We start from the raw sequence: 25,775 nt of genomic DNA on the forward strand, positions 1-25,775 counted from the left end.
CTTAAAGGCCTCTAAACAATAACTAGAGGTGGCCCAGCTTCCCAGACACACAGGGCCAGGCTCAAATAATGATATAAATTTTTTTATAATTTTCATAATGAAGTAAAATTTTTAATCACAAGACAGAAACTGGACTAGACCCATAAATGAACAGAAAGAGAACTGAGTTAGATCCAGAATTGAGTAACAAGATGGAATAAGTGTAGTTCACACAATTCCCCCCTTTGATTCTTGGGAAATGGGGGGGGCAGCTCCCTCACCCATCAGTATTTGAATCAAATCAAAAGACTTCCAGGAATCAATTTTAAGCATATGTTAACACACACTTTAATGCAAATTCTTAAGACAATTAAATTCACAGGGCAAGTGCATTGGTTTGGTGGCTGAATTGGCTATAATGGCTAACATCCCATTATTCTGTAGTCAAGTGAACTAGGAAGAGAGATTCCACCAAGGTTTGTCAGGCTATAGATCAAACTAGTTAGAGGGCTCATAATGGATTAATTTTGAGATGAGAAATTTGCATATCACCAAGGTAAACAAGAAAACTCCAGCAAACATAAACAACCCAAAATAAAAGAGCAAAGCAATATAATGATGGTCATCAATATTAAATAACATCAAGTCTCTTTGTATCCTAGTAACCTCTACCTAATTTCCATTTAATCAGCACATTTTGTCTTGAGTCCCAACCATTCTATGTAATTGTCTAGTCCCTAGAAATATCTTATCTTCAACATTCTGGAATAGGCCTCGTTCTCAAGACGAAGGGAGTTCTACATCTCTGGTTCCATATCACTTTTAGAGATTCCTATATAATTCTACTAAAATCTGCCAGAAGCAAGACTTAATACAATTTAGTACAATTTCTTAAATTTGGTTTTCCTATAACTAGTTCATGTGGTGAAAGCCCACTTTAAGCCTTATGGTTCTGACTTTATTAACAACAGAGCTATAAGAAGAACATCAAATTAGGAACCCAGAATTCATGAGACGTTAGAGAATTTCAGTTTTTGCATAACACTTGTTTTTATCTTTACCTAAACCTGGTATCTGATATACGAATCTTAAAAAAAAAAATTGATCAGGGTATAATTTGTAAAATGAATTCTTCTATCTTTTAAAATTGTCAGAGATATACTTTATTTTAGTTTTTTTTTCCTTTATTTTATTCCAATAACAAATTTACACATGTTTTTCCATGGTTCCTGGATTCATGTTGTCTCTCCCTCTCCTCTTCCCAGGGCTGACAAGCAATTTGATCTGGGCTATACATGTATTATCACTCAAAACATTATTTCCCTATTGTTCATTTTTGTAAGTGATTAACCCCCACAAAAAACCTAACCCCAAATCATATACCCAAATCAGCATCTTCATTTTAAAGAGAAAGAAACAGAGGTCCTAAGAGTAGGTGATTTCTCCCCCTTGTCCCCCTCATCTCTTGACTCCTGGTCTTTTTACCATTACACTATCTTCTTTCCTCAGTTAGACTACTCTGGGGTCCATTCTCACCAGCTGGCACCACTTGCTCCTAGTCTGACTAGCTCCTTCCATTTCACCAACTCTTTCCTACTACAGATAAATAGGAAGAGAGCAGTACTCTACCCTCCACACCCTTTTAGGAACACAGGGAACTTCTTCCTGAAATTCTAGAGACAGATAAACTCATACAAAAAGTCCTTTGATGAAATCTACTATAAAATGAAGATCATCATAGCACCTACCTCTCAGGGTTATTGTGTCAAGTGGGATAATATTTAGTAAAGTGCTTTAGCACAATGCCTGGCATATAGTTAGTGCTTAATAAAGGCTTATTCCTTTCTTTAAATTATCAGAGGTAAGAAACACAGAAGAAAAGCATGATTGATCACATAGCTCAATAGGGATATGATTAGGGTTTTGATGTTAAAAGATCACTCTACTGCAAATATAAATAACATGGAAATAGGTTTTGAATAATGATACATGTATAACAAAGTAGAACTGCTTGTCAGCTCTGGGAGGGGGGAGAGAAGAGAGGGGGATCATGAATCATGCTACCATGGAAAAATATTCTAAAAAAACTATCAGAGATATACTTTAAAATGGAAAAATAATTTCATTTTTTACAATCATCAATGCAATTTTATGTATAAAATCTTAATCCAATTTTGAGAATATAATACTAAAACATAATCAAAGCTTTAATTTTCATACCAGATACATTTGAAAGGCAATCATATCCATATAATTTTTTTCTTGTTTCCTAACAAAAAGCTAATCTTGTTGCTTTCTCAAAATTTACTATTCCATTTAATTAGAACACTTTTATATTACATCTTTGTCTTATTGCTTTGTCTAATCCCCCCTTCTGAAGTTATCTTTCCATATTATAATTTGACCACAAATACAGATTAATTAATGATATTTTTCATACTTGCATCCTATTAAAGCAATTCAGAGATGCTCTGATATTAATCTACTAATTACTAGATTTAGTATTGTACCTATAAAACTTCTACTGCTCACCAGCCCGGATTATAGAAATTTGCTATGAAAGGAAACAGACAGACATAATTATAACAGTCAAGACGCGTCCCCTCAAAGACAGTCATTAACTGACATATACCACAACAGGGGGAAAGTCCCTTAGCTCTGTTTGATTCCAGGCATGAATCATGTAGTAAAGATCTACATTATACACAGGGTATATCAAAGGCCAAGCTCATGATTAACCAGGTGGGGAAATTTCCTATTTCAGAAAGAAAATAACACAATTGGGAAATTGAGTCAAGAGGATCCTAGTTTAGACCACACCAAAATCATCTCCTCAACTTTTCCCAGAGACAAAAATCTACCTGTAGTAGTTCTCAGACTACAGTACATGCTATTTTCTACTACTGGCTTCACAGCAATTTAGACAACTATCCCTGTAATCAAAACTTAAAACAACTTCACTTACCACAGCTTATGGCTTGAATATTACACATTTTCTCATACATCCCTAACAGTTACATTTCATTCATCCATTATTTATAAAAGAAAACTAACCACATTCTGGGATTTCAGACATATAGCAAATATCTGATAACTGATTCATATTAATGTATTGAAGTTATATCTTTAAGCTATCCTGTACATTTTTGCAATTTTTATAAGTGATAGCCAAAAATTTTCAAATGAAAAACCACTCTTTATTATAGTAAACTTATAAACTCCCCCACCCCCCTTATTAACAAGGAATGTGAGAAAGGATCGTATTTTCTTGGTTCTAGGTTCTCAAACTTTAGTACTTAGAAGTTTATAATATGCAGACAGTGGGGCTAATAAGATCTTATGACTCTGCCTGAATACAAACTCATAAATAAGGATATCTTAAAGAGTTTGTACAACTTTTCCCCCCAAATAACAAATTATTATCATCCTTTTAAAAACAAAATATACTTCATTAAATACTTAATAAATTTCAAATATCTATTTTTATTGCATTCTTTTAATAACTCAATTCATAATCTAACAACAACCAAATAAAGTTATTTAACATTTCTGATACAATGGTTTTCCACAGCATTTCTGATACAATATCATGCATTTAAAACATGAAACAATCCTCAATACCAGTCCAATTATGTCAATTCAGTCAAATGTAGTTCCAAGTTGTCCCATATAAAATATTCTTCATTTTATCATCTTTGTCATTTTATACTAATCATAACTAAAACCTGGTATGGAGTTATCAAGTATGGAATAATTATACTTAATTAAAGAAATAATAACAATAGTCACATCTACATAGTGCTTACCATATGCCAGTCACAGTGTTATTCAAAGTTTATCACTTTGATCCTCACAACAACCCTGGGAAGTAGGTACCATTTTTATTTTCCTCTGCACAGTAAGGAAACAGGCAAATTTAAAAACAACTTGCTTAATTTAAGATCACAGAGCTAGGATAAGAAGGCCACTCAGTGCATAGAAAGCCAGGCTTAGAGACAGGAATTCTTGGGTTCAAATCTGGTTTTGTAAAAATGGAGATTTGAACTCTGGACTCCAAACCCCAGGAGTCCTTGCTAGCTCCCAGAATGCCTTCTAATCTCACTGAATTCTCACTTGGGCCGAGAGCAAATTATTATTGAAAGGGTCTCCACCTAGGGCAGGGTGTCTTTTTTTCCTGTTCTCACTTGCAAGCAGACGGGTCCTTTCATAATGTAGGTGAGGTTGTCTAGGCCTCTCTGGGCCTAAGCACGTGCTTTCTTATTCTGTATGTTCTTTAATCCTTAACCTTTAATAAACCTTATAAAAATATAATACTCCTTGCAGAGAGAAACTAATTTCTACCTGCCTCAGTTTCCCTAAATTTTAACGCTTACAGTTTCAGACACTTCCTAGCCAGGTGATCCTGGACAAGCCATTTAGCCTCAATTGTCTTGCCCCTGCAGCTCTTCTGCCTTAGAACCAATACCTGGTATTTATTCTAAGATGGAACTTAAGGGTTTAAAAAAAAATACAAGACTGCAGAGCTAATAAATTTCTGGGACAAGTGTAACTCAGATTTCTCAGCATTTTTCCAGCTTTTTTCTTTCCTTTTGATGCCACAGTTAGTTAATACAACACATTTCACCACATCATAATTTAGTTACAGGCCAAATCTCAACCAAATGAAATTTGGATTCACAACCACAAAATCAAAATCTCAAATTTCCAGGGCTATTAGGCACTTACCTTTAAAAACTAAAGCCCAAAGTTAACTTATTAGCTCATTTTCAAAGGTTCAAGGTAGCATTTCCACCTTTCCACAAACCTTTTTCTATCAAAAATCATCAAAAAAGTCATATCAATTTTTTTTGTGTTTATAACCTAGCCCAAGGCTTTTTAGTTTTAACCCAGGTGAAAGATAGGGAGAAATTCCAAGGGGCAGCTTTACATTTCCATTTCCTTGCTTTGGTGGTCAGGAGACTAAAATCTAGGGAATATGCACATGAAGTAGTCTTTCAGAGGCCAAGTACTATATTTCCTTATCACATCCCAAGCTATCTGAATCACTAATCCTTACTCATATTTCTCCCTTGTAATTTAGAACAAAAAATTTTAAACAATCCTGATTAACTGCAATAATGTTACCCCTTCAGGTTTCTAAGAGCTTACAAATATATGATTTCTTTTCTAATATTCTTTTCTGACCTAGATTCTACTTTATCTAAACAATTATTCTGTTACATAAAGCTTTGAAAAGCCTCCATCAATCTTTCCAAAAGACATTCCTAGTTCCTGGTCACCTCTGTCCCCTTCCTGCCATTGTGAATATCTATCCAGGGTCTAGGCTCAGGCTATGGTGAAGTTTGGGTAGACAGTCCCTCCTTGTGGACCCCTCTTCAGGTTAAATCACCCTTTCTATTCCTTAATTACATTTTACTAATTTTTAAGTTAATCCTTTTCTCTTTTTGTGGTCAAGAAAGGGCTAACAAGAGGCAGCTATTTTAAGTTTTAGATATATTTAAAATGTAAACCAAATACCTAATTTTGCCTTTCATTCTGGAATTACTTTTAAACTAGCTGCCTTCCTTCATCAGTTAAAACAGATTTATCAATTTTCAAGGAAAAAGTGATCTAAAGTGCTATTTACCCACTAAAAGTTTTACAAAATTTAATTCTTATTTTTCCTTGAAACAAATTCTACAAAGTGGAACCCTAAAACTCATGAAGATATATTAAACTTCTGCTAAATGTCTTAATCAGAGAGGACAAAGAGAAGAGATGAGTTCTTGGAATTATCCAAAGTTCCAGAAGTTCTCCCCTGCAATCCTAAAATCCTTAACAACTAATCTCCAATCTCCAACTAAGATGTTTTCAGCAGTTACCAAAATTTTGAAGCTCTAATTTATTTATAATGCCATAAATTCCTACAAACCAGGAAAAAGGTTTTCCTTTCTTTGATTATATGACTCTCTGTAATCCCAATGAAGCCAGAGCTGAAATGCCAGGAGAAAGTATCCTGCAAGTTTTTTTTTTCCTTTTTAAAGTAATCTCCCACTGAAAGCCTAAAGTAGGCATTAGTCCCTATATACAGGGGCAGAGTTTGGCATCACTGTTTCAAGTATGAAACTTCATTAATGTTTTCCAGGATTTTAAGTTCTGGCTGCAGCTTTTTATTACAGTCTTTAAGGCTGCCTGCATTTTCCCCTTAGAAATCTTTCAAGGTAGCAGTATCTACAAATACTGAACATAACACAAGACAAAAATTTTTTTCTAAGTATTTTACAAAGAAATACAGAAAGAAACAATAAAACAAAAAAGTTTGTGCACACAATATTCCAAAACTTGCAGTAATTGGTAGCCTCTTCTACGGGACAATTTTTTGGACTCATTTGGATTTTATATATTTTAGTATATTTTTGAAAGCTCTATCTTTTAGTTACTCCCTCCACTCCTATATAGAATCTTATGCTTGTTACCAGGCCAATAAAAATTTTCCTAAGGAGGTATTAATTAATAGCACACTCTTCCTCTGATCTCATGCCCAAATAAATTTTTCCCAGGGGGAAAACATTTTGTATTTTACTATTACTGGAACCCAATGTTCCCTTAAAGTGAGTATGTCTTCAGTTATTACCAGAGCCCATTGTTCCCTTAAGGGGGAATATGTTTTCCCCAGGAGGGTGGGGGTAAACCTTATGTTCACTCAGAAGAATCAGTCAAGGCAAGGAGTCTAACCACTGGGGGCAATCTTCTGTAAAGAAGTCCCATGGAGAAAGGTCCAAAGTGCTCAAGGGAGTTTTTTGTAAAAAATATCCCTCCAGGTTCAGAATCTTGGCTGGCTTTGCCAAAATCTATGGCAATGGATTGAATGAAATGACTTCGAAAATGAAGGTTCAAGCTTCTGAGCATATTAATTTATTAAGCAATGTCTGTCAATTGCATAACAAATCAGGACCAGGCCTCCTCAGATTGGGACTGGATCCCAAATACAAGGGGAGACAGATTTTTATGTATTTAATGCATTAATAAGATATAAACTAAGACATAAGAATAGGTAATCTTATTTTTAAATGGAGGAAAGATTAAGGACTTTCCAAGTTGGGAGGGAGAAAAAAACAGGTGTCATTTCTTGAAATCAAAAGGAGGTATCTAGTACTCCCCCTCAAGTGTCGAAATTCAATCAAAAGTACAAGGAAACAGTAACTAATTGGCCAGTATGGGCCAGTTTTCAGATAAAGACATATGGTTGCTTAAGATGTATAATTGTGAGAAACCTCCTTGCTTTGATCTTTGGATCTGACTAGTTTTCTAATCAGTTGTGGATCTCTAAAACAATAGGTAGAAGTAGTCCAGCTTTTCAGCCATGTAGGACTAGGTTTACACAATGAAATAAAATAAAATTTTCTCACAATTCTCATAACTGGATAAAGTTTTCCTCACAAGACAAAAAATGGACTAGACCCATAATTGAATAGAAAAGGAACTGGGCTAGATCCAGAACTGAGTCACAAAACAGTCAGTAAAGTTCACTCAATTCCCACATAACAAACTCTCCTTAAGAGATTTCAGGAGCAGTGACAGTACCAGCTGGGCTAGAGAACCACTGCATAACACATTTTACCCAAAGGATACTCTTCTCTTCCCTACAGGGCTGCCAATGCTCAGGTCTGTACTCCATCACTCAAACCAGGAGTAGCCTTTTGGGCTGCCAAAGTCGACAGCTTTGCCTGCTTTAGCAGAGGCCCAACTACAGGCCACAAGCTATGACTTACACAGCATTATGAATTTTCAAGTTATAGAAAAGTCTCTTCAGTGCCACAGAGTTTGATGCTTCCATGAAATGCTACTCTTTATGTTCTTATTCTGGAGTCACTGCCCTAGTTTTTCATAGGACCAGTGGCCTATATTTGGTCTAAAGTATATACAGAGGTAGGACAGTCATTGTGGCATATGTTCAAGGTGTTAATTAAAATGGACCCAAAAGAACATGAGAACTCAGTGATACCTCAGTACCTTCAAAGAATCAAATGCTTTGTTGTGAAGGTAGAAATGTAACCCACCTGAAGAAGTTGTTCATGGAAAAAAAAAAAAGAGAGACATTATCAAGTATACAGCTTCTAAACAACTAAAGCTGGTATCGACATACGACTACACTTAAGGATGTTGGTATAAAGGTGCCTCGATATCCCATAAATTACCACTAATATCTAACACTCAATCTTTCCCCAAGAAGGTTGTCAATGGCATCAAGGCAGTTAGCTTCTCCAAAAATCTCTGGCAGCCCAGCCCCGTGATTTCAAACATGTCCTCCTCTGTCCAAGCTACTTCCCTAATCAAAGGAGAATGAGTACATACAGCACCTTTCAAACCATAAAGAACTATATAAATGTCAAGAATTACTGCTATTACTATTGGGAACTGCTACAGGTTGTCCTGAACCAATTGTCCTTTCTTGCCAGGACCATTCATACAACCTGAAACTAGAAACAGAATTTTCAGTATAAACTGAACTAGCCAGTTCAGAGAATGAACCGATGACCCTGGGGATCATTAGCACCTCAATACTATTCTCCAAATGAGCCTACATTGTTGGGTGTACATAGGCAGCTTTGAAAGAAATGACTATCCACTGATTCTTAAGTCTTGTTCTAGGACCAGGACCCCTTTCTTACGCTGGATAACAAAACCATATTAGTAAAAATTCAATCCAAAGCACAATCTCTATGGAAGGTGGTTAGTAGGTCATCTTCAGATCTGCAGGGCTTCACATAAATGCACTTAAAAATAACCTTTACCTTCCATTGGTTCAAGGGTAAAAGGCCAGGCAATAGGACTAGGTGACTTGCCCAGTCACCAGTAGGAAGTGTCTGAGACTAGATTTGAACATAGGACTGCCCATCACCAAGTCTGACTATGCCCTGAGTCACCTAGTTGCCCCTATAAATGCACACTTGAGTTTAAGCTAACTCACAAATATAGACACAGCCGAACACAACTCTACTAGGGACCTATCAAACACAATGCCAGGCACTTGTGAGTGCCTAGTCAATACTTAATTACTGCTCTAATTAAGATAATTAAAAGCATCTAGGTGGAGCAGTGGATAAAGTGCTGAACCTGGAGCCAGGAAGACTAAAGTTTAAATGTAGCCTCAGATACTTATTACTAGCTTTGTGATGTAGAGCCATTCACTTAAACTCTGCCTTAGTTTCCTCATCTATAAAATGGGAATAGTAATAGCACCTACCTCCTAAGGTGGTTGTGAGGAACAAATGAGATAATATTTGTAAAGCATTTTGCAAACCTTCAAGTGTCTTATTATTATTATTATTATTATTATTGTGTTAACCCACCTAGAAATCAAAGATAAGAGATAATGAGGATGACAACCACAACAATGACACTATATTTACATACTGCCTCTCACCAAGGATTAAAAAAAAAAATCTCATCATTAAAATAACAAGCCCACTGCCAAAGTCACAACAACGACAATTAGTAATCACATTTATATTTTCAAATGACTTCAGGAATACTAATGAATCTTTCACCATCCCACATAAAGTCCCACTTTGGAAAGAGAAGCTATAGATGGTGCCTTGCCCAGGTCCCCAAGAGTAGACTTCAACCTCAAAGTTCCTCCCCTCAGCCCTAGGGCCTCAGAGGGCTGGCCAAAAATGCCCATTCCCTTCCTGCCAACTTCACAGTACTCTCAATGTGCTCTAACAGACCTCTTCAGATTGCAATGGGAAAAGATGTAGGTTAAGGCCCTGGTGGGAATAATAGTTTGTCAATTTTCCAATGTTTTAAATCCTGAGAATTACCATAATTATGTAGGAAGACAGCCCAGTGTAAGGACTGAGCACTAGTGTATTAGTTGGCAGAGTTCAAGTTTTAGCTATAATGTTTATCGAGTCTGTAACGTTGGGGAAATTACACTCCTAGGCCTTCCTCAAAATGGGAACAATACTAGTTATACTACTTACCCCACAGAGTTGTAGAAAGATCTTGGGAAGTACAAAGTAATTATAATTATGTATTGAAGTGAGAGCCAAGAGACTTCTAAAAAAGTATGTTTCTTATCATTATAGGATTGACCCTCAAGTTCTGCCCTAAATTAGACTGGCCTCAAAGGAACCAGAAAGACCTGGACAACATTCACTAGAAAGGGAACTTTCTAAGTCCTCTCTACCTTGCATAATATTGATGGAATTTTAGGATTTATTCAGGCCTTCTCCAGGGATCCTGCTAACATCCTCCCATGTTGCCCCAATTAACACATTATCATGCTTCTGTCTGAGGTTAAACCACAAACTCTTAATTTACTCAGTTTATAATATTATACCCTGCTAGAACCCCTCCTTAGGGTTTTTCAATCTATTACCAATAGGCATCACACATAATCAGAGTGAGAAAAACTACTTATTTAAGCATTCTCTTCTACCCAATCTCCTAAAAACCAATCACAGCCAAGAGGTACCGTGGAGAAGGAAAAAAGAAGGCTGGGATTTCCCAGCCTGAGAGGTGGGGCAGGGGAAAGGGATGGAGAATAGGCTAAATGTTTCCTCTTATAAGGTTGTTTATCACGGAAATAAATTATTCTAATTTGCAAAAGAGAAAAAGGCGAATGACTGAATAAATATACACAACTTCTTCCACTCTCCCCCTAAAAAAGAAAGAAGGAAGGCTGGGGACATGCCAACTTAGCCCCAATTTCTCTGGTCCAAATCACATGCCCCAAACACATGTTCTACAAAGGTATAATACTGACTGGGAAGGCAAGAGTTTATTGTTAGAGAGGGGGCTGGTCAATCCCACCTGGAGCCAGAGGTTTTACAACACCAACCCAAGAGAGCCCTAGCTTTGCTGCTGGAGATGCAAGCTGTCAGGCCTGACAAGGAAAGGTAATGGAGTAAGAAGGAAAAGACTGAACATATACAACCAGCAGGAGACGATAGGCAGGGACACAGGGGGTTACTTAGTACTTTGTTTCAGAAGCACTTTTAAGTTAATTATTTCTTTCAGGATCCCTATGAAATAGAATACAAATACAATCTGCATTCTACAAATAGAAAAGCAAGGCACCAAAAGGTTAAAACATCTTGGCCAAAACCACCCAGAAAGTCTCTGATGGAATAAGGAATAGAATCCAGGTCCCTTGACTTATGTGTCCGTATTTTAAAAAATCTATGAGACCTGGTTCTTAAAGTTGGTTCTGGGGGCTCCATCTGTTGTGATTCACATGGGGGTCTTAAAAACCATAGCAGCTGGAAAGGGATCTGGCGAACAAGGAATGGGGCCCAGTTGGGGCATTCTGAAGTGGAAAGGAGCAGAGGGAAAAAACTATCTGTTGAAAATGCTAGCGATATCATGCAGCATTAAACATGTACTAACTATATGAAACAAAAGAGGAGGAAAACAGAAAAAGAGAATTGAGAAATCTTAGTAAATGTATCAGATTTCACTATCTCCCTGTTTCCTACCAAAAGTTCTGGTATAAGCTATATGTAAAGTATCTCTACAGCAAATTACTTGAGAAGGCACTAGATGATGATGTTAAATTTTTGTTAAATTCTAAGACAGGTTATCAGGGTGTAATTCCTATCAATTCAACAATAAACATTTTAATTATATAGTGCAGTCAATGATGGCAAACTCAAATAGAAATACAAAAGGATTCTTGCAGGCTGCATATTGACTTAGTTTTTAAAATATTATCTATATTTTACTGTATTTTTATTTATTTTCTTAAATACTTTCCAATTATATTATAATATGGTTCCTATGGCCCTGAGGAGTGATGTGAACCACATGCCAGGCATGTCTGACATCTCTGGTGCCAAACATTGTGTTACTGGCGGAACAAAAACATATTGCCTGCCCACAAGGAGCTGATAGTAGGAGAGAATAGACATACACAAACAGCTTTCATAAAAAATAGAAAATATACAAAAGAAAATAACAATGCTAAGATGGTTCCAAGGAAGAAAAAAAGATTATTCCTGAGGAAGTATCATTTCAGCTACATCTTTAAGGATGAATAGAATTTCAATAGTAAATGAAGGAGATTCTAATCATAGGAACAAAAATTCAGAGATAAGAAAATACAGGATAAGGCCTTGGAACAATAAACAATTCAGTTTGGATGAAGTATTTAGTATATGAAGGTGAATAGTATGAGATAAAATTTAAAAACTGGGTTAAAAATCAAACTGTAGTGGCCCTGGAATAAAGTAAAGGAGTATGGTCTTAATATAGCCAGCTACAGGGAGTCCCTGACATTCTTTTTTTTTTTAAACCCTTACCTTCCAGCTTGGAGTCAATACTGTGTATTGGCTCCAAGGCAGAAGAGTGGTAAGGGCTAGGCAATGGGGGTTAAGTGACTTGCCCAGGATCACACAGCTGGGAAGTATCTGGGGCCAAATTGGAACCCAGGACCTCCCATCTCTAGGACTGACTCTCAATCCACTGAGCCACCCAGCTGCCCCCCCCCTCCGAAATTCTTTAAACAGGAGTGTACCAAAAATCAGACTTGTATTTTAAGAAATTTAAATTGATATTATTATGACATGACAGAAGAGACTGGAAGCAAGAAGAATGGGTAGGAGACTTTTCTCTCTTAAAACCTTTATTGTCTTGGTGTCCATTCTAAGACAGAAGAATACTAAGGGCTAGGTGACTGGAGTTAAGTGACTTGCCCAAGGCCACACTGCTAGGAATTATCTGAGGTCAGAATTGAACCCAGGCTCTTCCAACTCCAGGTTTGATGCTCTCTATCCACTGTGCTACCTAGCTGCCCCAAAGAGCTTATATTCTGATGGGGGAGATAATAAGTATATATAAAAAAGACACATATAAGATATAAATATAATGCAAATACATGAAAAGTAGTTAAATTTAAGGTAGTCTGAAGTGGACACTTTCACGAAGAAGCCCATACTGCATTTTAAAAGAGAGAGATTCTGTGAAAAGGAGGTAGAAGGATGTGCATTCTCTGCATCAGAGATGGCCATTTCAGAGACACTGGGAGATGAAGTGTTCAACTAGTGCAGTGACAGCAAACCTTTTAAAGATGGAGTGCTGGCTGCTGGGTTTGTACCCCAAAGAGATAATAAGGAAAAAGACATGTACAAGAATATTCATAGCTGCACTCTTTGTGGTGGCAAAAAATTGGAAAATATGGGGATGCCCTTCAATTGGGGAATGGCTGAACAAATTGTGGTATATGTTGGTGATGGAATACATTGTGCTCAAAGGAATAATGAACTGGAAGAATTCCATGGAGACTGGAACAACCTCCAGGAAGTGATGCAGAGCGAAAGGAGCAGAACCAGGAGAACATTATTAAGGGACAGATACACTGTAGTACAATAGAATATAATGGACTTCTCCCTTAGTGGCAATGCAGTGATCCTGAACAACTTGGAGGGAGCTATGAGAAGGAACATTATTCACATCCAGAGGAAAAACTGTGGGAGTAGAAACACAGAAGAAAAACAACTGCTTGACTACATGGGACAAGGGGATATGATTGGGGATGTTGACTCTAAATGAACATCTTAGTGTAAACATCAACAACATGGAAATAGGTTCTGATCAAGGACACATGTAATACCCAGTGGAATTGCACATCAACTATGGTAGGGATGGGGGAAGAGGAGGGAGGAATAGAAAATGATTTTGTAACCAAGGAATAATGTTTGAAATTGACCAAATAAAAAAAAAGAATGTTAAAAAAAGAAAAAGTAAAGATGGAGTGCTGGGCCCCACCCCCCAGATCATTTACCATGCCAACCCCCCCCCCCACCAAGTGCCAGGCATACATGTCCCCCACTTTACCCCACACAGGGGCTGGAGACTTTGCTCCCTTTGGGCTGCTGGGCAGAGGTGTCATCAGGTGTAGTGCAGAGGAGGAGGGGTACAGTGACACTAGAATTCCTCTGCCTTTCTAGTAATGAACTTGGGGGGAGGAGGGCAGGCCCAGAGAGTGCTCTTCCTGCCATCTTTGGTACCTGTGCCATAGATTCACCATCACTGAACTAGTAGAACAAGCTAGTTTATACTTCAGTAAAAAAAAAAAAGATTTGATACAGTATGTGCTATTTTTAAAAAAACTAATCAATTCACTCATACCCATGGGGGTGGGGTGAAGGGTAGGGGGATTATAAATGAGCCCAATGAAAAGGAAGGGGCAGCAGTTAGATATGCAAAACTAAAGCTGAACATGCCCTCTTGGGGACTTTTTCTTTTGAAGTTCAATCTGTCCTCAGCCAACCAGAGATGACTAGAAGGCCAAGGGGAACACAAAGCAGTTAGGAATAGCAGCCGCTTTGGCTTAAGCAGTCCAAGAAAACACAGCTGCCCCTGTTTAAGAGCCAAACAGACTATCCTGGTTCCTTACTAACACTACTTAAATGTCCCAGGCAAAAAAAAAAAATCAAATGCATGGTCCTGAATTAGTACAATGAACTTGATGAGGGTTTCTAATATCCAATGGGTCTATAAATGACAAAGCAATAGGGCACTACTCTTCCCTTGAGAAGCAAGAGTCACAACATAGCTAATATGGGAATTTGTTTTACTTAAATATGGATATTTGTTCCCCTTTTCCCCTTTCTCTTGGCAATTTGGAGGAGGCTGAATTTGAGGAAAAGGAGGAAGAGGAAGGGGGGGAAAGGCTTGACAATTGAAAAAAATTTAATTAAAAAAATTTTAATTAAAAAAAAAGGCCTGAACCTCAGTTAACAAATAAATTCAATTTTTTAGCTCCAAGGACAGTCAAGTCCAAATCACTGGGAAGCCTTCAAACAGAGACTGGTGAGTCCTTGTCAGAGTCCCTGTGGATATGATTCATCATTTGAGGATGGATTGGTCTAGAGGGCCTCTTAATCAAAGGACTATGACTTTGTGGTGGCCAAAAATTGGAAAATGAGGGGATGCCCTTCAATTGGGGAATGGCTGAACAAATCGTGGTATCTGTTGGTGATGGAATACTATTGTGCTAAAAGGAATAATAAAGTAGAGGAATTCCATGGAGACTGGAACGACCTCCAGGAAGTGATGCAGTGTGAGAGGAGCAGAACCAGGAAAACATTGTACACAGAGACTGATACACTGTGGTACAATCAAACATAATGGACTTCTCCATTAGTGGCAATGCAGTGATCTTGAACAATCTGCAAAGATCAAGGAGAAAAACACTATCCACAAGCAGAGGACAAACTGTGGGAGTAAAAACACCTAGGAAAAGCAACTGCTTCACTACAGGGGTTGAGGGGACATGTCTGAGGAGAGACTCTAAATGAACACTCTAGAGCAAATACCAACAACACAGAAATGGGTTCGAATCAAGAACACTTGTGATACCCAGTGGAATCGTGCATCGGCTATAGGAGAGGTGGGGGTGGGGGGAAGGAAAAGAAAATGATCTTTGTCTCTAATGAATAATGTTTGGAAATGATCAAATAAAATATTGTTAAAAAAATCAAAGGACTATGAATACCAACAAAATCAGTTTGTCCAAACACCTCTAAACCATCCCCAGAAGCCAAGGAGAGCAGCAATGGACAGACAAGTCCATAAAGGTGGAGAGAACTGTGCCAGTTGTGAATGCACTATGGATTCCAAGTGACAGACAAAGCAGAGCAAAAATGTAGAGATTATATTTTTAAAAGTGAAAACTCCCCTCCTGCCAAACTGGAAACAAAGTGGGTGCCTGAGGCCTGTGGCATGACTGAACAAAATGTGGCACATAAGTGTAACAGAATGTTGTTATACCATAAGAAATAACAAAAACAAGAGAAGACCTAAACAAACTGATATCAGTAGAGTGGAATAAGCAGAAGCAGACGAATAATACATATAAATGGCTATAATTATGTAAACAAAAAGAACAATAAAAAGTAACTGAACTCTAGATAATCATAATTACCCATCTTAGATCTGAAGAGTAGATGATAAAACACAACACTCCTTTTGTTGAAGAGTAGAACCATGAATGGAGAATGTGGGGGATATTTTTAGTTGGGGTCACTGTGTTAGTTGGTTTTGCTTAACTGCTTTTCTTTATTATAATAGAATACTTAATAGGTAGTTTAGAATATCTGCCAATAATGTGTTTTTTTTAATAATGTGTTTTTAAAAAACAAAAGACATCAATAAAACTTACCTGCCCTCTGTAGATAAGAAAGAAAAATTATCTGTTGATGTTGGTGCTGTCATAAAATATAACTTTTAACTTGGTGGGGTCAAAGATTTTCTCCACTGTCACAATGTTGATTTTGATACATAATGCATTATGAAGGGGACTTTTTTGTTACTTGGGTCTTTAAACCACATTAAACAAAGCAAAAGTAAAAATGGCTTTCTTCTGAGTTTGGAAGAGGATGCATTGCTCCTTACTATGCTCCTGATTCATTTCCTTTCTAAAAAAAAAAGGCATTTCAAATCCCTTTTTTCATTTTAGTTGCTATCCATCCTTCACTCTAAGCAAATAAGGTCAAATTCTAAAGCAAGACGGTGCAAGACTATACAGGAATAATTAGACATACAAAAACGCCAATGATAAATCAGAGATAAATCTATATGAAGAAGTATTGCTCATTAATGGTTTATTTATAATGCCAGGAATATCACACCATCTGACAATTTCTGACCTCTCGGGAATGAATTGCAGAGGTTTTTGCTGAAAACTGAAAACTAGCTACCTAAGAACAAAATGAAAGAATAAAAGCTGATGGCTGTGGTTTTGGAAATATAACTAATTAGCACTTTATGTTAACAAACTTGAATAGAAACATAGACTCCCTTGAATCCTTGAGATTCAGAGGTGGATGCCTCAGCCAAAACAAGTTACAAGACAATCACCATTATTATCTGATATTTCCATATCTCCCTTTGTTGGCCTGGCACTTTACAATAATTCATGTTTCCTAGCAAACATTTCATAAGGCAGATTATTTAATCTTTTTCAGATGGAGAAACGGAGACACAGAACACTATAAGATTCAGTGCCTAGGATCACAATGTTTTTTAAGATAATGGGTCAAACCAGAACTTCTCCCAAATCTTTGGGCCTAGGTGAAGCCAGACTTAAAAAGAGTACTAAGTATTCAAAATCAGATTCAAATACATTCAACTACCTGCTCGGGGTCAAGTTTTCAATCTCTGAATCCTCTATCCAAGTCCACACTGATGCTTCTTTATAAAAACAGAGGTGAGAGGTGACCCTGAGCTCTTAAAGGGTATAAGGTCCTACCAAGATGGAAATCTTAGTATCTTTTTTCAGAGAACGGGACTAATTCCTTTGGAAAGGCTGGCATGATTGGTTTTTTGGCCACAGCAACTAATCAAGATTATCTACTAAGGTGAAAAGGGGTTGCGATCTATATTGGCAGAGAGAGTCCATGTTGATAAAATTACTATTCTTTGCACTACTAAAATAATTCTCCTCAAAGTATTTCTTTGAGCCTGAGATTTCTCTTGGTTATGGTTAGCCCACCGGCAACGTATGTTGGCAGGGGATTCTCAATTCATTCACTGAGTCATCTGGATTTATGTGCTAGGGAAGCAAGAGGAAATAGGTCTCTTTGAAATAATAGGCACAATGGTAGGGAAGGCATTCTCAGAAGCTCAAAAATGAAATTTGAAACCTAGTCCTAAATTGTGAAGGAAGACACAGAGGAGCTGACAGAAGTTTTGCTTTACTGGTCTAGAATTGTTAATGACTAAAAGAATCTACGGGGTAGACAGGACCAATCTATAATTTCTTTTACAATCTTACCATCCACAGCAAATAGTAAAGAGGAAGGTATAGGATACAGAACTTGAGATTTCTGCCTTATCTCACAGAATGGTCCAATAAATCGAGGTCCCAACAATTTAAAGGAAAAAGAAAAATGAAGTCCCAGTCTTTTGGTCTTCAAGTCCAGTGTTTTTTCTATTACGCCAATAGGGCTATATGGTGAGTTTTAATTTAATAGCCAGTCCTCAAACTTGGATTGGATCCACTGAATCCAAGTCCAAGCCTCCTCTCACTACCTCCCAGCTCAAATTCTAAAACCTGATTAAAATTTTCATTTAACCCGGGAGAGAACATAAGTATCTCAAAAGCAACTCAAAGCTCAAGAACATGGGAGTGAGGATTGAGGAGAGGAATTGACAATGTTCCTGAGAAACGTGGAACAAGGGAAAGAGAAAGAAAAGTCCCCATGGCAACTGACCACTCAGCTGCTCTTTATAGAAGTCTTAAAGTCAGAGGAATCAGGAAGCCTGCAATGATTGTCTTCGATTGGGTGCAGACACAGCAGTGACATTTTAAAACAACAGTTATCGACTTGTTTTCCTCGTGATATCTTCCAACCACCATTCAAGCACATTTAACAGACTGACTGTCTTACTAACAACCAACATCAAAGTCCTGGACCCTAGGGAAAGAGTTGGGACAGCAGCCATCACAGCTTCCTTTCAACTACTGGGGAGCTAGAGAAATCTACCAAACTTGATAAAATTGCCAGACAATTAAATAATGACAGGGAGTAAGATAGTTTACAAATTTTGATTCAATACTGTAAAAATTATATAAAGATAGACAGATACACAGAGGAGTGATTGGGAAGGATGGGGAAATGAAATCGGAGAGAAGGCATAATGAAGGGACATCTGAAAGTGACATGAAAGCCTTGACCTGGCAAAGTAAGGTAAAATCTCACCTATCAGGGCTATACGATCTAGGTATGGAGTTCAAAATTCCTATTGGAGACGATGAAGATAATAGCCACGAAACAGTCAGAATGGTGAGAAGATAGCAAGAAATCTCAACTCAACATTTATGATTTATCCTTTAATAGACTCATTCTGATGCTTCTCCTAAGTATATGCTTACTAACAGAACTACAAGGTTTCTAGATATGCTACTCCAACAATGTCAAATTAGATAACCTCCTTCCCCCAAAGTACATAATTATTACAACAGATTTTTGAGAACACAATACCAAGAATTCTAGATACTACTATGCAAAAGCTTTAGGCCAAAAGCAATAAAATACCATAACTAAAATTCCTGCCCTAGAATGGGCTCCACTGTCTGACCTTGTTCCTCCACACTTGGCACCCTATTTAACATATAGAACACCTCAATATCAACTTGAAGAACCCAAGAAACAACCAGAGAATATAAAGGTGATTCACCTAGAGCACCATTCCCAGCACTAAAAAAAGCAACTGACTTAGGATTGTAAAGCACTTTTTCATTTGATCCATACAACAGACTTTTAAGGTAGTCTTCATTTTACAGATGAGTGAACAGACTTGGAGAGCAAGGGTCACAGAGTCAGTAAGAAGTGAAACCAGAGTGCAAAACCAGATCTTTCTATTCCAGTTCTAGAACTGAATTGACCATGCCATGCTGCTTCAAAAAGTCAAAGGCAGCACTCACAATTCTCCAAAAGGAATTAAAAGGGATAACTTGATGTCTCCATATCCAGTGGGTCAACTCTGTGTATCTGTGTTCTTTTCCATTACCTAATTCATTCGTGTGGGTCTCCAATTAATAAAGTAAGACAACCAACCTGGAAATAACTGCCCCATAAAGTAGGACAGAAAGATAATGGGCAGAACAAAGTCAACTCAGATATGTCTATCCTACCCCAGATTAGCTCCAACAAGGAGCTGAAAAGGCAGACACATTCCTTTACTTCCCTCAGAGCAAAAGATGGGGTCTTCTACTCCTCTCATGATGGCTAATGATCCTAAAAGTATAGTCTATTGCTTGGCCCAGATCTTCCCAGTTCCAAAAGAGAAATAACCATCCCAAAAGAAATAAGAACACCATCATTCCAAATCACTTAAAAGTCAGTTATCCATAGATACCCCCAACAATTTAATAAATTCCAGAAATGCTTAATATACTCATAGAAATTCACAGACCATTAAAGCTGGAAGTGACATCATTTGATAGCTTAAGAAATAAACAGAAGTCCCAAATGCTGATGTGACTTGCCCATCATTACACAATTAATGACATGGCTAGGACTAGAAACTGGGCTTCATGAATCCTAGTACTAAACTCTTTCCCTGGCACCACACTTTCCACAAATACTAAGTCAATTTCACAAATGATTATTAAATGTAGGCACAGTTCCAGACAACGTATTGGACACCAGGGATACGAAGACAAAATGCAACTTCCTTCAAGAAGCTCCCATTCTATTGGAACAAACAACATTTTCAAAAACCCAAAGGATCACAGACTGAGGGCTGAAAGGGAACCATCCAGTTAACTTTGTCACCCAGAGATTAATCGATTTGCCTAGGGCTGCACAGTTATTAAGCAGCTAAGGAAAGATCCAAACCCACTTCTTGATTTCCTGACCTCCTAAGTATTGTGCTTTTCACTAAACCATGCTGTGTCTAAGTAAATAAATTTAAAAATATGTACAAAGTTACAAAGTAATTTTATGGGGAGGGAATCAAACCAGATTTTCTCTAAGTGGTAGTACCTGAGGGGGGCAGCTAGGTGGCTCTGTGGATTAGTGGCCTAGAGAGAGGTGGTCCTGGGTTCAAGTTTGACCTCAGACACCTCCTAGTTGTGCAACCCTGGGCAAGTTATTTAACCCCTCTTGCCTAGTCCTTACCACTCTTCTGTCTTAGAACCAATACACCTTATTGATCCTAAAATGGAAGGTAAGGATTAAAATAAAAAAGGTAACACCTAAACTGAGGGAGGGTTTCCAAGAGCTCTGGATGAGGAGGAGAAATAAATTATTCATGGCTAATTCACGCTTACTAAAGAATAATTTCCTTTAATTGAACAGATAGCCAGACCAAACAGGGGCCAAGAAGTGAATTGTTCATTCAACAAATCTCTGTTGAGATGCACTACATGCCTGTACTAAGTATTGTTGGAAATTAAGAGGCATATAATACTATTGCTGTCATCATATCACTCTGTCTAGAGAGTTGAACTACAGGCACCTATCAGTAACATTATTACTACTTTGCATTAATATAAGAACTTTTTTTTCCTTTGTGAACCCAAATCATTTTCACATGATACAATGTTTTCCCAACATTTCTACATGCCTCTTAAAACAGCAAGCAATGGTAAAATAGATCTTTAAAACAGACTTAAACCTGATTCTTAGTCCCAGTTCTGCAACCACTGACAAATCACTTCCTCTCTTGCCAAATCTTGGTTTGTTCCTCTGTAAAATGGGTAGCTTTGATTAAATGATCTCTCAAATCTTGAGTCTTGGAAGAATAAAAGCAAGAATTATGATCTTTGATTAATAGACGCTGAGGAACATGGAGAGATCATATTTCCTGCATAAAATCACAATTATTGAATGTTGAATCTAAGAACCAAAGCCAGAAGCCCTGCTTCTCCTTAAAGAACCCATCTTCCACTAGGTCACACACAAAGTATAATAGAGTCCAGTCTTCTCTACAATAAGAAGGTTGGGAAGATAAGCAGCTTGGAGGATTCTCAGGCTTGGAAGGGAAAAAAGAGGATGAATTTTAGACAAGTGAAGCACGAAGGGACAAATAACCCTAAGACCTGGTTTAAGTTGACTCCTTTCAATATCAGCTTCCACCAGGTAATTTGTTCATTAAGGAGTCATTCTCTTGACTTGACTTGACAAATCTACTGGGGGAAGGGTTCACTCTTTCTGCTGACTCAGGCCCTAGGAAATAATATTGTTCTCTATTCTCTTCCCATTTCAGTCATTTAGAACTGAAAAAAAGATTAAAAAATCACTCCCCATTCTTTTCTGTCTACTCTCCACACATTCCAAACTGGCAGGATACCCTGATGCTAGTGTTATATAGGTACGATTTCCATACTTGCCAAAGAATGATAAACTTTGTAACAACAATAGTCATAAGAGCAGTTCACATTTATACAAGACTTCATGGTTTATAAACCACTTTCCTTATTAAAAGAAACTTTTAATTCAGGTAGGGAAACTTTTACAGATAAGAAAACTGAGTTTCAAAGAGGTCAAATGACTCACCCAGAGTCACCCCATTAGTCAATAGCAGAAGCTGGATTTGCATGCAAATCTCCTGACTCCCAATCCAGTGTTCTTTCCACCATACCACTGAGACAAAATAGCTAAATAAATTACTACTGAGGTTCCACAAATTAGATATTCTGAGTAGAGACCCAGTTTCTTAGAGATCAGTGACCCAGATCACAGAGTATACTTTTCCTCACCCAGACCAGCACAGATCTTGATATAAAGTCTTACTTAACAAGCCACTAAAACTCCAAACACTTCTAGATAAATCCATTCTAGATCAAGAATTCATTTTGGGATCCCTAAAATCACTTTCTTAGTCCTGCAGTCTACAGCAAAACTAATGGACCTCTCTACTCCAGTTTGATTCCCAGATCTGGTCAGCTCAGGCCTGATTTACCCTTTCTAAAACAAAGATAGTTCATTCTCTACCCTTCTCCACTAGAATGGTCTCTTTATGCTACTATTCCGGAAGGACTCCAAAGCCCAAGGGCTATGGCATTACCCCTCTGACCCTGGTAAATGTTGTTTTAATCAATACTAAGTTCTTCAGAAACACTGCAAGGTGCCCTTCTTCCTCAAAGACAAACCAGGAAATAAGAAAAGAGGAAGAGCTGGAAGTCACCACACAGGATGGGCCCCCTAGTCTGTGGGGCCTCCAATAGTTCCTGGAGTCACAGGGAATGGACGTGGAATGAAGGCAGATACTTCCTTTAATGCTGACTTAGGGAACTATAAATCCAGATTGATCCGTTCCCCTCCCCCTCCTCCAAAACATAAATTAACAATAAAAATAGTATTTGAGGAATAAGGACAACCAAGGACAGGCAAGAGGTGAGAGCACCCTTTAGGAGGAACACCTTCTGGCTAGCTTTCCAGGTGACATCTGGCTGGAGGCCACAGAGATCCTCCCTCTAGCCATTTGCTCTGGCCCAGACTCAAAACCATCTCCCCCCTCTCTTTCTCCTCGGCTCCCAGCCCTGGAAGCTCCAGGGTTAGCAAAGGGCAGGCGGCTAAAGCTGCTCTGCCCATCCCATGGTCGCCGAAGCATCTGTTCCATCCTCCAGGGACTCAAGTCCCCGAAGCTGAGTCAGGAGCCCACACCTGCCTGCCCTTGGCTGCGGGGACCATCTGCTCTCAGCCATCACCTCTGGGTAGGTATCCTTCTCCCCTCCCGGGCTCTCTACTCCCTCCCAAGAAGACGGGCAAGTTCAGTAAGACAACGGCAACAGTAACAACAGGCTCCAGTCATAAATAAATTAGCACTACCTCCTGCCGACTTTTCGGGATGCCCAGGAGCGCCGGGAGCGGCGGGATGGACGGATGGATGGACTGACGGGCGATCGGCGGGACGGACGGAGCTCGTGCCGGGCGGGGCTGCCCGGGGCTGGGACTGCAACAGTTTCACTTAGCCCGCGTTTCCTCCTGGTCCCAGGTCCGGAGCCCAGGCGGCCAGAGGGAGGGCCGGGGGCGGGGAGGGAGTGCGGAGGGGAGGGGCCTGGCTGCGGTGCGGATCCCCTCCCTCCTTCCCTCCCTCCCTCCTCCCCGGCCCGGCCCCGGTGCGCGGCGGTGAACAAGGTTGGGCTCGGCTGGGCCCCCGGGGGAGCCGAGGGGGCCAGCGAAGGCCCTGCCAGGAGCCCTCAGAGCGCCGGCTCCGGGCCGCACTCACCCGCGCAGTCCGGAGGCGCCTGCGGGGGCCCCGCGGCCCCGGGCCCCCCAGCCCAGCCGGGCCCGGCCCCGGCCCAGGGCCTCCCCGTACCAGCGGTCGGGCGCCGCGCCACAACTTCTGCCTCGGGAGAAAGCCGGGAGCTCAGCGCCGCCCCTGCCGGCCGCCCGCCCGCCTGCCTCCCTCTCCGCGCCGCAACTCGGCTCCGCTCGCCTGGACGCTTTGGAAACTGTTTCCTCTGCCTCAGCCTGAGAAGCCCAGCCGAGCGCACACAGGAGTCCAGAAACCCGGCCTTACGCTGCCTCCGTAGCGTAGCTCCCTATTAGGTGCCCGGCAGCTACGGCGCGCCGGGAGCGAAAGCGACTCTGTGAATCGCGCTGCAAGACTACAAGCCCCAGAAGGCTAGGGGGAGGCCGGAGCGGAAGCTAGGTAGCTGGCCATTCTAGAATTGACCGAGGCATGCTGGTAGTTGTAGTTGTTTCCTATGAACTCTTGCCTCTGGAAGTCCATAAATTGGGATGGCTGTTCACTATCAGGCTTTTGGGCTCATTGTGCTTAAGAAGCTAATCTGGAGGCCGTGGGGCTGTTCTAGGTTGGATCTTGGGTAAAGAAGCGCGTGTAGTGGGACTGTGACTACATACCCCAGGATGCTCTTCGTAGGAGTGGGACGAGAACGAGGAAGAAAGCTCTAAGCGTCTCTTAGTATTCCAAGGACCCCCTTGTCCCTTCACTTCCACTCCAAAAACGTTCCCGTACCTTTCCAAGCCCAAGGAACCCTCTGCATTCTCAGCATCTTTCTCCTGCACCTTTGCCCAAGTTCAAAGGAACACTACTTCTTTGCCCCAAATCCAAAGACTCCCTTGCCTGCTCAGCACCCCAGCATCCCCAGCCCCAAAGACCCTTTTGTCTCCCCTGAACCCCCACATCCTTGGCCCCAAGAACCCCTCTGCTCCCTCAGCACCGTTGCCCGAGGCTCAGGGACTTATACTTCCTTAGCTCCCTCAATATCTCATTTCTTCACCCCAGCCTTAAGAACCCCACACCCTACCTTAATCTTCTCTGCCCTCCTCCCCCTTCACATTAGCCCCAACATTTCCTCTTGTCTCTTCCCTCCACATCCCCAGCCCCAAGTACCCGTCCTTCTCTTTTGCATCCACACATCCCCCAACCCCAGTGACCCCTCTGCTTCCTCGGGCCTCCATAGCTCCCCGCCCCTTTGCCTTCTCAATCCCCATGAACTCTCCTCCCCCTTCGTTGTAGCTCTAGGGATTCCCCCTGCCTCCTTGGTGCTCCTACATCCCTTTGCCCCTTCACTCCAGCTCCAAGGATATCCTGGCTCCTCAGAAATTCCTCCCAGTCCTTTTTCAGCCTCTTTATTTTGCCTCCTTCAGACCTCTGCCCCCTTTCCCCACTCAACAGAATCGATCATCCTCAGTCTTCATCTTCTTCCGACCTTAACAAATACATGCCTACTTTGAAGCCCCTCATCTCCTCAGGGTCATCCTGCCTTTTCATTCTGCCTCTCCAGCTCTTCTTAAGATTACTTCCTCATTTTGCCTCAAACCCTTCTCAATTCCCATCTGCCTTCTTGTCTTAGCATCTTCAGAACAAACACCTTAAACTTCCTTATACCTTAAACTTAAACCTCAGTTCCCATTTGCTTCAGAACCTCTCCTAGCTTTCTCATTCTGCCTCCTCAGTCACCTCTCATTCTCTTTTTTTTTTAAGTTTTTTATTATGAACTAGAAAACCATCAATAAACATGAGTATTTACTATACAAAGAAGGCCAGAAAAGGGGTATGTATATGAAACTATGAATAGATTATTCACATCTTGGTTTTTTCAGAAATATTAAACTTAACATTGTAGTACCAGCATTCTTCTTTTCTAAAAACAGGGTAACAGAATATATATTACTAAATATTGCTCATCTAGTTATGATGGATTCACAACAACAACAACAAAAACAAGCAAACACTTTTCTGGTCTTTATCTCTTAAGAGGGAGAGTATACCAATCTTGATTCTCCACCTTGGTCCCTTTGCCAACCAAATGGAGGTTATATAGAAGACCATCACAATCTATAGTATATATAGAATATACTAGAAAATACACAGAGCAATGAGCTTTT

The 25,775-nt window shown here is 39.7% G+C and overlaps 1 protein-coding gene across 3 annotated transcripts in view; it reads right to left on the reverse strand.

Moving 5' to 3' along the window:
- CAPN15 (calpain 15) overlaps positions 1-23,989 on the reverse strand; it is a 118,214-nt gene extending 94,225 nt beyond the window's left edge. For 2 of the 3 annotated variants that reach the window (XM_056805753.1, XM_056805751.1), the window contains exon 1: positions 23,247-23,619. The gene's annotated coding sequence lies outside the window, so the exon portion shown is untranslated. Of the gene's footprint in view, positions 1-23,246; positions 23,620-23,646 lie in introns of those variants that run through there. The other variant, XM_056805754.1, reaches the window with a different exon arrangement.
- Positions 23,990-25,775: the final 1,786 nt, after the last annotated feature.

The sequence above is a fragment of the Monodelphis domestica genome, chromosome 7, assembly GCF_027887165.1.
Source record: "Monodelphis domestica isolate mMonDom1 chromosome 7, mMonDom1.pri, whole genome shotgun sequence".
NCBI classification, from domain to species: Eukaryota; Metazoa; Chordata; class Mammalia; order Didelphimorphia; family Didelphidae; genus Monodelphis; species Monodelphis domestica.